Source organism: Heterodontus francisci, chromosome 6 (assembly GCF_036365525.1).
Source record: "Heterodontus francisci isolate sHetFra1 chromosome 6, sHetFra1.hap1, whole genome shotgun sequence".
Classification (NCBI taxonomy): domain Eukaryota; kingdom Metazoa; phylum Chordata; class Chondrichthyes; order Heterodontiformes; family Heterodontidae; genus Heterodontus; species Heterodontus francisci.
The window spans coordinates 25,879,555-25,894,605 of NC_090376.1; the positions used below are offsets into that span (position 1 = coordinate 25,879,555).

General features: G+C 44.3%; 1 protein-coding gene across 3 annotated transcripts in view; it reads right to left on the reverse strand.

The window, feature by feature from the left end:
- The window catches only part of LOC137371193 (CRACD-like protein), a 250,581-nt gene that overhangs the window by 172,504 nt on the left and 63,026 nt on the right, over positions 1-15,051 (reverse strand). For all 3 annotated transcript variants that reach the window (XM_068033333.1, XM_068033335.1, XM_068033334.1), the window contains exon 2: positions 230-319. The gene's annotated coding sequence lies outside the window, so the exon portion shown is untranslated. The remainder of the gene's footprint in view (positions 1-229; positions 320-15,051) is intronic.

Sequence of the window (15,051 nt, forward strand, 5' to 3'; positions counted from 1 at the left end):
GTTTCAGTGTTCCTGTAAACCTGCCAAACCTTCACAGCTTAGAATGAGAAACATTACTAGTTGGGTTACCACAGTAAACAAAGATTTTTCAGTATTAATCCCACAACAGATTAGCTCTTTCAGAGTGCATTTCTGTTCAACAACAGCATGAGTTTCCAAGTCATTCAATAAAACAGATTTTTGCCACATATATGAAATGCATTATATAAATGTTAACTTTGTTCCTTACCAGGTTCTGTTGCTTTACTTCAATTAGGTCCAAACATCACACAAGCCACCTCCTTTCTTAAAAAAATCAATCTCCTCATATGCTCGCCATCTGAAAGCAATATAGTGATAGGTCAATGTTCTGCACTCGACAACGTTCCAAAGTGACAACTACTTCTCAAATGTGAAAGTGCATGTACATTGTTAAGCTCCTTACGGTTCTCGGTCAGTTTACTGTGCTGCGCAGGACAAAGCTGCTACTAACAGTGTGTGTACAGTTCACATTGCCTCAAGCACTCCACCAAATGATCCCATTTCTGCCACTGGATGATTCCGTCTGAACGAAAACCACTACTATCCCAGTGTTGCTAGGAAACAGGGTGTTTCTGACCTGAATTCTTAGATAAGTTTGCTGTTGCCCAGGACGGCTAGGCAGCACAGGCTGCCCTTGATTGAAATGCAACACAAGAGATCCCAGCAGCAGCAAATGTAAAGTTCTAACCAAATGAAACTATTTCACTCTTTATTGTTTTCAGACTACAGCACAGATGTTTTTGGAACTTGCAATAAAGGTCATGGTTACCATGGGCCAATTAGTCTCCTTTTTTGAAAATCCAGATTGCACCAGCTGATACAAACTCCCAAAGGATTTCTGGTATTGACAGGCTGTTTCCTTCCAGTCTGTAGCAGTGACAGCCACATTAAGTATTTTCAATTAGTGTTTTTATACAGTCACTCTCTTCCAATGGAGTTCATTCAGGATCACAATTATTCTTCATGGTTTGCTCATTTTCATGTATGACATGAATTCATCTCAGTCATTAAAACAGCAATATGATAGTAACTCCTTCAAAGCAAGAGATGAATATAAAATAGGTTCTCTAAAACATTGAATACAAGGACAAAAAAATTGTGTTACAGTACAGCATGCACTTGATAGATACATACACAGGTGAGCAGATAGAAAGACAGATCAGTATAACCAGATAGAGAGCACAGCTTATAGAAGGAGTAATAAACAATGTATGTTCAACCAAACTATGTAGCGTATCAGAAAAAAATGTACTATATATAGAACAATTAACCCTGGAGGGAGTTACAAAGCACTCGCTTAATTGAAGGATTCAAATCATGAGAGCTTTGCTCATATTTAATTATACAACTCATACGATGATAGGCACTGTTATTGGCTATAACTCTCTGGTGTTTTCTTTTTAATTGGCTATATACATATAAATTACACTTTTACTAGGATATGTGGATAAATTCCAGTGCCTTTGTTCCTTTTAGAATGATGGAAATGATAATGTACTATTGATGCAAGCAAATGCATGATACTGCACCACATCATAAGACTGGTTAAAGGGTATTGAAAGATTATATAAACATAGAATTTCTAGATTAACTTGAAATGAATGCATCAAATATTTTAATAAGACCAATTTTTAAAATATTGGTTTCAGTTCAAAAACTGATTTCAAATAAAGGCTTTGTTTCTACTTTCTTACCTCATCGGTCTATTAGAGTTGATAGATGGAACATTTTCCATTTTAGGCACCCAGTGTCAGCATCCAGCATTACCAGGTTAGGGAGAGCACAGTTGAAGACAAAATGAAGCTCCTTCTACTGCACTCCAATAATATGCCTGTTCTGAGGAGCCCTGTAAATACCAATATAGAACTGACACACTTGGCAAACATCAGCCAGAGTGGGGGAAGGGAATTCCTCTTCCTCACACGCAATCCACAGAATGGAAATCTATCCTGTTTTCATGCAGAACAATTCCAGATGCATTTTCTGCTTATGTTAGCACCAAATATTGATGAACTGTCAATGACTTATTCAAATCAAACAGAGAAATAATCCATTCTTCCTAAATGATGAAAATTAAATGGGGTGTTCTGGATTGCTCAGTTTGCACTGATCTCTGCTCAATTTTAGCCTGCTTTTCCAGTCTTTGTAAAGGAGCATAGAGATTATCTTTCAGTTCTCTGTAGATATGGCCCCAAGCTTTCTATATTTTTAATTTATATGTTTATGATTTAAGGTGTCACCCCAGTGCAGCAAGAATCACTCATTCAACCACATCATAATCCATACTGTACCACAGGTCTATTCGCAAAACCGCACGCAATCAGCTCTTTATTGCTGAGTGATAGTAGTGGCCTTTTGACCCATCTTTCTTTTCAACACCTAAATCGTTTACTATCATTTCAAAATCTCTTATGAAATTGTCTTCGTCATCCCCTTCCTTAAAATGTGAACAAGATTGAAGATTATTTAGTACAACATGCTGAATTAACTGGACTTCAACTCTGGTCTTGTAGTCCTTGTCAAATTATGGCTATGCTGGTTCTATTTCTCCTTTTACCCTAGCTTGTATTTGCACTGAAGATTCTGTTCTCCCTTTCTAGTGCTGGCACTGTTCCTCTTGTGCCAGTTTTGCTGTTCCTTTTCTTCCTCCTTCTGCTTGTTTCCACACCTCTAACGTTCCTTTTTCCTTTCATATTGTCAGTATATTTATTCCTGCTTCATGACGTTGCTGCTTTTCCTCTCCTGCCAGGTGAGTTAAATCTAATTCTCTTCATATCTTTCTGGACTCTTGTGTTCATACTAACTGCTGTTTTCCTCTGGTAACATATAAAATTAGACTTAAAACTTAGATCTGTAAATGATACTTTTTGTCACTTTTAGCTGCCCCCCCATTGTTAGGGTTTAGGCTTCATTCACTTAGGGTGGCACAGTGGTTAGCACCGCAGCCTCACAGCTCCAGTGACCTGGGTTCGATTCTGGGTATTGGCTGTGCGGAGTTTGCAAGTTCTCCCTGTGTCTGTGTGGGTTTCTGCTGCGTGCTCCAGTTTCCTCCCACAGCCAAAGACTTGCAGGTTGATAGATAAATTGGCCATTGTAAATTGCCCCTAGTGTAGGCAGGTGGTAGGGAATATGGGATTAATGTAGGATTAGTATAAGTGGACGGTTGATGGTTGGCACAGACTTGGTGGGCCGAAGGGCCTGTTTCAGTGCTGTATCTCTAAATATTGTCACTTCTAACTTATGATCACATCAGAATAGAGTTTCCATAAACAGACTGATCTCCTATGGACTGAAACCTGCACATGTGAATGGTATAGCACACCATGGGACTGGCCATTACCCCTTACCTAATGTTATGGTGTTGGAAACCATGTTAGATATTTACCACATTCTCCTATCTTCAACGATTGGATGAATTCATTCAGGCTAAACTAATGGTCATACTTTTAAGTAAGATAATAGATAAAAATAGAAAGTCACAATGGGAAACCAGTGGTATAATACTTAAAATATGAAAGATAAAATCAATTCACAAGGAGTTAAAACATTCATTTTAGAATGTAGTTCTCACAGTTTGATATCTGCAACACATTAAACAATGCTTTGTACATTTTTCGATGCAATGTCCTATGTGAGTGAAATAATTCATACGTCAATCCCACAAAGTTCAACTTCACAGGCGAACTAAAGTTGAGCAGCTAGAGCAGCATTATTTATTCCAAAAGAAGTTGGGTACAGAAAATTAGTTTTAAGATAATTCCTGATCTTGCTCAGTGTGTATTCTGTTGCCCAAGTACAGAAACCCCATGCAAATGAGGTACCCTCCCATTGATGCTGCAAATTCTAGTGGTGTTAGTGGAAGCAGAACCCAGAATTGAATACTGCCTTTTTGGATTCCATATTCTCTCGCTTTGCATTGAATTGGCGTTTTCATGTTTTTTTTCACTTTTGCCTTCTCTTAATGCACCTTTTGAGCAGTACAGGATGAGCAGATATTTCTTCCAATTATTTATTGGGAAGACTGAAGCCAATGTCTTTGGCCTCCACCATAAACAGTTTCCTAGTCACTGACCTACACTATTCCATTTTTATCCATAGCTTGGTGTCAACTGTTTTCTCTGATTATGCTCCGGTGAAGTGCCTTGGGATGCTTTACTACATTTAAGTGACTATATAAAGGCAAGTTGTTATTATGTAACTAAGTTTCTCTGCTGCCAAATGTATGATAATTTTAATTTTCTCTTTTACTTCAGCCGTAGTTTTAACAACATTTGGTCTTTTTCTGTTTTTATCTCATTTTGTACTGATTTTATCTTTTCCTTTCTCATTTTAAAACTTGCAATCAAAAATCCAACAATTTTGCAGGCTTACCACAAACAGCACTTAAATTATATTTGATCCAGTTAGGATCAGATTAGGGTCTCTAGAATTGCAATACTGAAGTACTGTAGACGAATGGATCATTCTAGGGATAATGTACCAAGAAAAAAACATAAGAACTAGAAGTAGGAGTAGACCATCCAGCCCACTCTGCCATTCAATATGACCATGGCTAATCTTCAGCTTCAACTCCACATTCCCACTCGCCTTATCCCTTGATTCCGAGATGCCAACAATCTGTCTATCCCAGTCTTAAATGTATTCAACTAAGGTGCACCCACGTTTCAAAGACTCACAACCCTTTGAGTGAAGACATTTTTCCTCATTGCAGTCCTAAATGATTGGCCCCTTATCCTGAGACTGTGCCCCAGTGTTCTACATTCCCCAGTCAGGGGAAATAACCTTGCAATGTCTACCCTGTCAAGCCCCTTCAGAATCTTGTATGTTTTAATGACATCACTTCTCATTCTTCTAAACTCCAGAGAATATGGACCCAATTTACTCAGTCTCTCATCATAGGACAACCCTCTCATCCCAAGGACCAATCTAGTGAACCTTCGCTGTACTACCTCCAATGCAATTATATCCTTCCTTAAACATGGAGACTATAAACTGCACACAGTATTGCAGGTGTAGTCTCACCAAAACTCAGTACAATTGTAGCAAGACTTCTTTATTCCTGTACTCCTATCCCCTTGCAATAAAGGCCAACATGCCATTTGCCTTCCTAATTGCTTGCTGTACCTGCATGTCAACTTTCTGGGCTGCATTTTAAGGGAACAATATGGATGGGTATAGAGGCATGGGAGGACATAAAGTTGGGATGGGACATGGAGTCGGGACATTCCATCCTGAATTTGTCAATGGCAGCAAACATGGAGGGTAGAGGTCCAACGGTGATGCAGCGGGCAGGTAATTAAGCTCGTTAAATGGCCAATTGAAAGCAATTTTGTGTGTTGAATGCAATTTCATAAACGGTGCACGGGTCTCATGGGGTTTTAGAGTCTCGCTTCGAGGTGGCTGATCATGTCTGCCAGGAAGGGGAGGCTATTGAAAGGGCAAACATCGAGGGCCTCGAAGGGCCACAAAGGGAGGGCTGAGCTTAGTGTCAGGAGGGGAATGTTGACTGCACTGCAGGGTGGGGGGCAATTCAAGAAGGCAACAGGCAAGTGAGACCTGGATAAGTGTCACAAGTGGGGGCATCAAGAGGGGAACACTGGCAGGGAAAGACTGCCTTTAAGGGAGAAGCCATTTATCATGGGTCTCATTCACCCAGGCTTTGGGGATCCCACTGAAGACAAAGTGCTCCTGAGCTGGAGGGAGAGCCAGGCACCTTCAATAGCACCATAACAAACTATGAGCCCACAGGAGGAACCTCAGCGGCCTCTGATGTGACAGATGGGCGAAGAGGACATAGCAAAGGAGGTGACTGGCGCAGAAGGAGGTGGTACCCTCCAGAAAGAGTGTACAGGTTGAGGCTAAACTACCTGCAGATGTCCGAGAGGCAATGTCAATGAAGACTACAGCTCCTCCAGGGAGGCTGACATAGACCTGTGTGCAATGATGCATAATGAGCAATGCCACAGGGGGACTGGGTGGCAATTCAATGCCAGTGCCCTGAAGGTCATTGTGGCACTGAACTTCTATGCCAACCCACTCCAGGGATCCACAGGGGGCATTTGTGGAATCGCTCAGTCTATGGCACATTGGTGCATCAAGGAGTTCGCCAATGCCCTGTTCAGGAGGGCCGGAGATTATATGCGCTTCCACACGGAAACCAACTCACAAGCAGAGGGGGCATTGGTTTCAGGGCCATCGCTGGATTCCCCCAGGTGCAGGGTGTCATCGACTGCACGCACATGGCCATTAAGGCTCCAGAACACCAGTCAGCAGCCTTCATCAACAGGAAGGGCTTCCACTCCCTCAATGTACAACTGGTCTGCGACCACTGTAAACAGATCCTGCAGGTCTGCACACACTTCCTGGGAAGTTTCCACGATGCCTAAATTGTGTGACAGTCCCAGGATCGTGATCCTTCCCGCCCTCCGCTGCAAGAATATCCAGAAAACACAGTGCTCTGCTGGATGTGGCTCTCCATCAGAGCTGCCGACCTCTTAATGGAGGAGGCCACTCGGAGACAACGTCGAGGTTAAGGCTTGGATGGACTCCTCCAGCGACCGTGCTTGGGCACGAATAGCCTCTGGCAGATGTTGATGCACCTTTCTCTGCAGCTCCAGCATTTCCCTTGTTGCTGCTGAAACCAGAGGCACACCATGAGTCTGGGGCTCAGCATGTGTCTGGCCTGCCACAGTCCTCCGACTGTCAGATAGCTGGCTGTCACCGCCTCAGTCAGCTGCTCGGGCGCATGTGCTCACAGATTCTGTGCTCGGATCTAAACCCGCATGCAAGCCCACCGAGGTGTGAGTATCTGCACTGGTGGAGAGCAGAAGAGTATGAGGTGCTGATGGATTTCCCTCCCCCTCAGAGGTGGCAGGATCCATAGCATCATCCACTGGTATCCGATTTGGCACAGCTTGACGTCAGTGACAGAACAAAGACATGCAAGGGTCAAGGTCCTGCAATCTCTCCATTTCAGACACCCCTACAACACAGACCCCTGTGTGCACCGGATGCCTAATGAGCAGCATGGCTCCATCATTGCAGATGCAGCACTGTGCCCCATACAGACCATACTTACTATCTTGGGAGGGTGCCTCTGTCTCCAATGTTCCTCCATCCTGCAGTCCGGCAAGCTCCATGGCCTCCTCTTCCTTTGGTGTAAGGGCATGCAGCAATGGCAGCCCACCTCTGCAGTCCACTCCCTAAGATTATGTGCCATCTTCTCCTGCAGACAGAGGGAAGGGAGATGTTGGACCCCTCGCAACATAAGTCCTAACATAGACTGCTGGCAGTGCAGTTGCCACTGATGGGGGCTCACTGACACCGCCTGCATGTGTTTCCCTCCCAGGGATCTCGTGGGATTCAAATATGACATGGGGCCTGCCTTCAGGACCACCGTGACAGGCCTCTGACAGACATGCTGCATCCCCTGTCCCTTTGTTCACGATTGGAGGTAGATCGGTCTCATCCAAATGCAACATCCTACTTCGACAGATATAAGGCTCAAGATAATGAAGGGATTAAATGATACTCACTTTTGCAGCCCGGATGAGGTAATTGAGGCACCTACAGCACTACATCCATGTGCATGGGGTTACGCTGAGGCTGCTGACCTCTTCAGCAATCTGGAGCCAGGTCTGCTTGGTTTGGCTCGTCAGTCTCCTCCTCCCATCGCTTGGGAACAAGATGTTCTTCCTCCCCCTAACAGCATGTAGTAGCACCTGGAGGGGAGGATCAGGAAAGTGTGGGGCCACACGGGGTCTCCTGACAGCCACCTCTAGTCATCCAATGTCAACTCCTTGTCTTCAAGGCCTTCCCAATGCAGAGTTCAATGCAGGGACTGGCATCCCTTTAAAAATGGCACCAGATCCTGCCGAGGTGTCATCTGACACGGTACTCCCTGCCTCCGGGCCCGAATTCCGACCATGCAATTGGTCGGAGAATACGGCTCATTAGACTTAATTGGTCAGCTGCCGCTGAATAGCATGCGGCCAGTCACTCCATTCCTTAACGTGCCTTGGGTCCAACTCTGCGCCTGGCGGCGGAACTGGCATTCTAAACATAAAATTCAGCACTCCGTGTTCCTTGTACAAGTACACCCAAGACCCTCTGAACATCAACATTTACAACTATCATGCTTTTTTAAAAAATATTCGGCTTTTCTGTTACTAGCAAAGTGAATAATCTCTCACTTCTCCATATTATACTCCAACCTGCCACCTAGTTGCCCACTCACTTAATCTGTCTATATTTCTTTGCATTCTCTTTGTGTCCTGCTCACAGCTTACATTCCCATCTAACTTTATATCATCAGCAAACTTAGATACAGTACCCTCAGTCTCTTCGTCCACTTCATTAATATAGATTATAAAAATCTGAGGCCACATCACCAATCCTTGTGGCACTCCACTAGTTACGGCCTGCCAACTCGAAAATGCCCCATCTATCCCTACTCTTTGCTTCCTGTCCATTAACCAAACCTCCATCCATGGCTTTTAATTTTTACATAATGAGTAAAGGTTGCAATACTGTCATTTTTTTTTTAAGGAGAGTATTCGAACATATATCATGGATTGAAGTACAGTACCGTCCATTCTGTAGTTTGATGAGAAATAGTTTACTGTAATTCTTGTTGTAGTAGAAGGCAAGCATGAAATCACAGGATTTTAGAAATCAAAACACTTAAGCTACAAAACAAAACACAACACTGCCTTTTCGTGTACCCACCGCACCCCCTCCCCGCTCCTCCAGAGCGATCCTCCAGTCCCTTTGATTCAAACTTTTAAGAGGCGGGATCCTGTCCCTTTAAAGACTTCAAAGCCAATCACAGGGCCGGCAGCTAAGTGGTATCGGCAGCGCCACTGGGAGCAGTGGCCAATGCCAGTATTGTGGAGGGTTTGGACCCAGGCCCAGCAGTGGAACCCCAGAACAGAGGTTCGCTGGAGCCAGTCCAGAAGGTCCCAGAGAGGAGGGATGGGAGGGGGTGGTTGTTCAGTCCAGGGTGAGGGGGGTCCTGGGGGCTAAGGCTGTTCCCAGTGGGCATCCTCTGTGGGCCACAAATTTCCTACGGAGGAGGGACCCCCCACCCCCCCACGCCCGCAGGGAAGGCACCTCATTTTCCAAGGCAACCTCCCTGCACGGCAGAGGCCTCCCGCCACTGGGAAGATCCTAAGAGTGGTGGGAAGGGGCCCTTAATTGGCCTTAATATGCCACTAAAAGGCCTCAATTGGCCTCTGGGCGGGAAGACTATCATTAGCCCCTCCGCCCCGCCACCTGTTGTGATACTCCGTGCCCTCCCACCTCGGGGGAGCCCGTAAAATCCCGGCTAGTGTGTTTGGAATTCTCAAGCTTGGTGCTAAATATCTTAATCCCCAATAGTTTGGATTTGTAAGCTGTCTTCCCCAATCATCCTGCATCAATACAGCAATGTCCTACTTCTCTTTAGTACAGTGATTTAACCCGCAATATGTTAAACAACTTGTGTTTAAAAGTAAATTTGGCAACAATTTTTTTAATTCTTTAGAAATTATATATCGATTCAGGTCCAGCTCTGGAACCTTCCTTTCTTTAAAGCGCTACTTTGCTTCAGATATTTACTAATTACAGCACAGGGCCCCGGATTACCCAGCATACACATTTATAGGTTGTGAGTCTACTTCTTGTTGCTTCAGATTAATATATAGGCGACGTCACTAGTCTTAATTCAGTGATATTGCTCACATGACCACCTACTACTGGTACCACTCTGCAAAAGCAGCATCCCTGGATCGGGTGCATATGGTCGCATAGTGGCTACTGGACTTGTAATCCAGAGGCCTGGATTAAACATTCAGAAGTATGGAGTTCAAATCCCTCCACAGCAGTAGGCAAATTTAAATTCAATTAACTAAATCTAGAATTTTAGAAAAAACAGTAATGGTGACCATGAAACTAGACTGTTGGCCAGATTGTTGTAAAAACCTCTTGGGTTCACTGATGACATTCGGGGAAGGAAATATGCCATCCTTATCCAGTCTGGCCAATGTGACTCCAAATTCACACCAATATGCTTGACTCTCAACTGCCCCCTGAAATGCCCTAGCAATCCACTCAGTTGTACAGGGATGGGCAATAAATGCTGGTATTGCGAGCGCCACCCACTTCCCCTGAATGAGTTAATAAAAACTCAGTGTAAAGCAAATTGCCTGCTGTCGCTCACATACAACGTTCCTGCCCAGAAGCAATATCCGGTATAGGAACATAGGAGCAGGAGTTGGCCATTCAGCTTGCTCCACCATTCTATTAGATCATGGCTGATCATCTACCTCAATGCCACTTTCCCACCCTATCCCTTTAGATCATTAATATCCAGATATCCATCGATTTCTGTTTTGAACATGCTCAGTAATTGAGCTTCCACAGCCCTCTGGGGTAGAGAATTCCAAAGATTCACCACCCTCTGAGTGAAGAAATTCCTCTTCATCACTGTCTTGAATGGCCTACCCCTTATTCTGAGACTGTGTACCCTGGTTCTAGACTCACCAACTAGGGGAAACATCCTATCGACATCCACCCTGTCATGCTCTAAGAATTTTGTAAGTTTCAATAAGATCATCTCTCATTCTTCAAAACCCTAAAAAAAATACAGGTCCAGTTTCCTCAATATCTCCTCATAAGACAATCCCGCCATCGCAGGAATGTGTCTGTTGAATCTCCATTGTACTCACTCTATGGCAAGTATATTTTTCTTTAGATGAGGAGACCAAAACTGTACACAATATTCCAGGTGCGCTCTCACCAAGGCTCTATACAATTGCAGCAAGACTTCTTTACTCCTGTACTCAAAACCTCCTGCGATGAAGGCCAACATATCATTTGCCTTCCTAATTGCTTGCTGCACCTGCATGCTCGCTTTCAGTGACTCAAACAAGGATGCCCAGGTCCCTTTGGGCATCAACTCTTCCCAACTTCTCATCATTTAAGAAATACTCTGTCGAAAATAGAGACATGTTGTCGAAGCTTTTCGTCTTGCACCCATCAGGACAATCGCAAGAATAACCAATGAAAGGGAAAACAACTTAAACTGCAAGAGAAGAGAGTGCTGATTGGTTGGCAAGTGAACTCTGATTGGTACAGGCATTGCCATGGAGAATGCACCAGTTTACAGTGACCGACAGTTAACTGCCAAGCTTTGTTTGAAATTTAAACTAGGCAGCTTGACTGATTGGTCAAGGCATTTCCCTGAGGAATGAACCAGCAAATGGCTGTCACTTATTTTGTTTAGCTGAAACAGGCGTAATGTGTGTACATATTCTTTCTGTCTGCAAAGAACAGGGCCCTGTATATTAATATATGTAGCTTCCAGTACACATAAATGAGCCACACTGTGAACCCAACTGACAATCAAATTGATTGTCAGCGTAATTCTTAGCATGCGGAGGATTATTTAGCAAATGTTGTCCAATCGCGGAATCACATCTAATGTTGGACACTGTTTTGAGTCTTGCATACAAACATATGAATTGGGAGCAGGAATAGGCCACTCGGCTCTTCGAACCTGCTCTGCCATTCAATAAGGTCAGAGCTGAACTGATTATTCCACATTCCCACCTACCCCCGATAACCTTCCACCCCTTGCTTATCAAGAATCTATCTACCTCTGCCTTAAAAATATTCAAAGACTCTGCTTCCACCGCCTTTTGAGGAAGAGAATTCCAAAGACTCACGACGTCAGAGAAAAAATTCCTCCTCATCTCTGTTTTAACCCCTTATTTTTAAACAGTGACCACTAGTTCTAGATTCTCCCACAAGGGGAAACATTTTTCCACATCCACCCTGTCAAGACCCCTCAGGATCTTATATGTTTCAGTTAGGTCGCCTCTTACTCTTCCAAATTCCAGCGGATATAAGCCTAGCTTGTCCAATCTTTCCTCCTAAGACAGCCCACCCATTCCAGGTAGTAGTCTAGTAAACCTTCTCTGTACTGCCTCCAACACATTTACATCCTTCCTTAAATAAGGAGCCCAGTACTGTACACAGTACTCCAGATGTGGTCTTACCAATGCCCTGTATAACTGAAGCATAACCTCCCTACTTTTGCATTCAATTCCCCTCACAATAAACAATAACATTCTATTAGCTTTCCTAATTAAGTGCTGTACCTGCTGTACCTTTTGCCATTCATGCACTAGGACACCCAGATCCCTCTGCATCTCAGAGCTCTGCAATCTCTGACCATTTAGATAATATGTTTCTTTTTTATTCTTCTTGCCAAAGTGGAAAATTTCCCACTTTCCCACATTATACTCCATTTGCCAGATCTTTGCACACTCACTTATCCTATCTATATCCATTTGTAGCTTCCTTATGTCCTCTTCACAAGTTACTTTCCTATCTCTTCTTTGGCCTCCTTATCTCGAGAGACAATGGATAAGCGCCTGGAGGTGGTCAGTGGTTTGTGGAGCAGCGCCTGGAGTGGCTACAAAAGGCCAATATTGGAGTGACAGGCTCTTCCACAGGTGCTGCAGTAGAAATTGTTTGTCGGGGCTGTTACACAGTTGGCTCTCCCCTTGCACCTCTGTCTTTTTTCCTGCCAACTACTAAGTCTCTTCGACTCGCCACACTTTAGCCCCGTCTTTATGGCTGCCCGCCAGCTCTGGCGAACGCTGGCAACTGACTCCCACGACTTGTGATCAATGTCACAGGATTTCATGTCACGTTTGCAGACGTCTTTAAAGCGGAGACATGGACGGCCAATGGGTCTGATACCAGTGGCGAGCTCGCTGTACAATGTGTCTTTGGGGATCCTGCCATCTTCCATGAGGCTCACATGGCCAAGCCATCTCAAGCGCCGCTGACTCAGTAGTGTGTACAAGCTGGGGATGTTGGCCACCTCGAGGACTTCTGTGTTGGAGATACGGTCCTGCCACCTGATGCCAAGGATTCTCCGGAGGCAGGGAAGATGGAATGAATTGAGACGTCGCTCTTGGCTGGCATACGTTGTCCAGGCCTCACTGCCATAGAGCAAGGTACTGAGGACACAGGCCTGATACACTCGGACTTTTGTGTTCCGTGTCAGTGTGCCATTTTCCCACACTCTCTTGGCCAGTCTGGACATAGCAGTGGAAGCCTTTCCCATGCGCTTGTTGATTTCTGCATTGAGAGACAGGTTACTGGTGATAGTTGAGCCTAGGTAGGTGAACTCTTGAACCACGTCCAGAGCGTGGTCGCCAATATTGATGGATGGAGCATTTCTGACGTCCTGCCCCATGATGTTCGTTTTCTTGAGGGTGATGGTTAGGCCAAATTCATTGCAGGCAGCCGCAAACCCTGTCGATGAGACTCTGCAGGCACTCTTCAGCGTGAGATGTTAAAGCAGCATCATCAGCAAAAAATCTTTGTTATCAGCAAATTTAGCAATCATACCTTCAGTCCTTTCATCTAAATCATTTATATAAATTGTAAAAAGTTGAGGCCCCAGCACACCACTCGTTACATCTTGCCAACCAGAAAATGACCCATTTATGCCTACTTTCTGTTTCCTGTCAGCTAGCCAATCTTCTATCCATGCCAATATATTAACCCTACAACAGGAGCCTTTTTTTCTGCAATAACCTTTGATGTGGCATCCTATCAAATTCCTTCTGGAAATCTAAGTACAATACATCCACAGCACAAGTAACTCCCTCAAAGAACTCCAATAAATTGGTTAAACATGACTCTGCCTGATCACCTTGAATTTTTCTAAATGCCCTGCTATAATATCTTTAATAATAGCTTCTAACATTTTTTCTATGACAGATGTAAGCACGGGCTGGTTGGGTACAGCCTGTACCTTGCCCGTTGCAAACAGCAGAAGGGACATGTTGTTTGATCCGATCCACCAGACTTTGGGACGTAAGGCCTATATACCTAGCATCACACTGGCATTGCAATTCATATATCACATTCCTCATTAGTGTGATCGGCAGGAGTTCTTTTGGCTTGACGGCAGCATCCTGTTAGGGGCGAACACCACATGTGTTGCTACTGCAAAGTAGCAGCGTGAAACAGCTAGCTTTACCGGTTGCTCAAATTTTTGGGATACATTACCCTTCCAGGGTAATTTGAGGTCGACTGGGCAATTTTCAGGGCCGCAAAAGATGACCTTAGGCCCATTCATAAGTTTGCACGATATACAGCGAGAAATGATCTGATCCATATTCATAATTCCAATATGTAGATGATACGTTTGCTATATTTGAATCCGCAGCTGCATGCAATAATTTCCTTACACGTCTTAATGGGCTCCCTCGTGCACTGAAATTCACCTTTGAAATAGAGCAGTCAAATGAGCTTCTTTTCCTTGATGTACTAGTTGAGAAATCTGTTAAGGAGTTCGCAACCACGGCCTACCTTCACTGGTCAATATACGTGTGGGATTCTTACAGTTCCAAACGCTATAAGATTGGCCTCATCAGCAACCTCGTAAATAGGGCCCTGAGCCATTTGCTAACCATGCAAGCTTGATGCTGAAGTAGGGCAAACCAAAGACATCCTGCGTGACAATGGCGACCCTGATCAGATCATTTCTCGCTGTATATCGTGCAAACTTATGAATTGGCCCAAGGTCGTCCTTTGCGGCCCTGAAAATTGCCCAGTCGACCTCAAATTACCCTGGAAGGGTAACATATCCCAAAAATTTGAGCAACAGGTAAAGTTAGCTGCTTCATGGCAACACATGTGGTGTCCGTCACGAACAGGATGCTGCTGTCAAACCAAAAAAAATCCTGCCCATCACAGAAATGAATAATGTGATGTATGAATTTCAATGCCAGTGAGATGCTAGGTATATGGACTGTACGTCCCGAAGACTGGCGGATCGCATCAAACATGTCCCTTCCGCTGTTCGCAACGGGCAAGGTACAGGCCGTACCCAACTAACCCATGCTTGCAGAACAGTGTCCAAATTTGATGGGATTCCGCGATTGGACAACATTTGCTAAATAATCCTCAGTGTGCTAAGAATTACGCTGACAAACAATTTAAGATTGCCAGTCGGGCTCGCAGTGT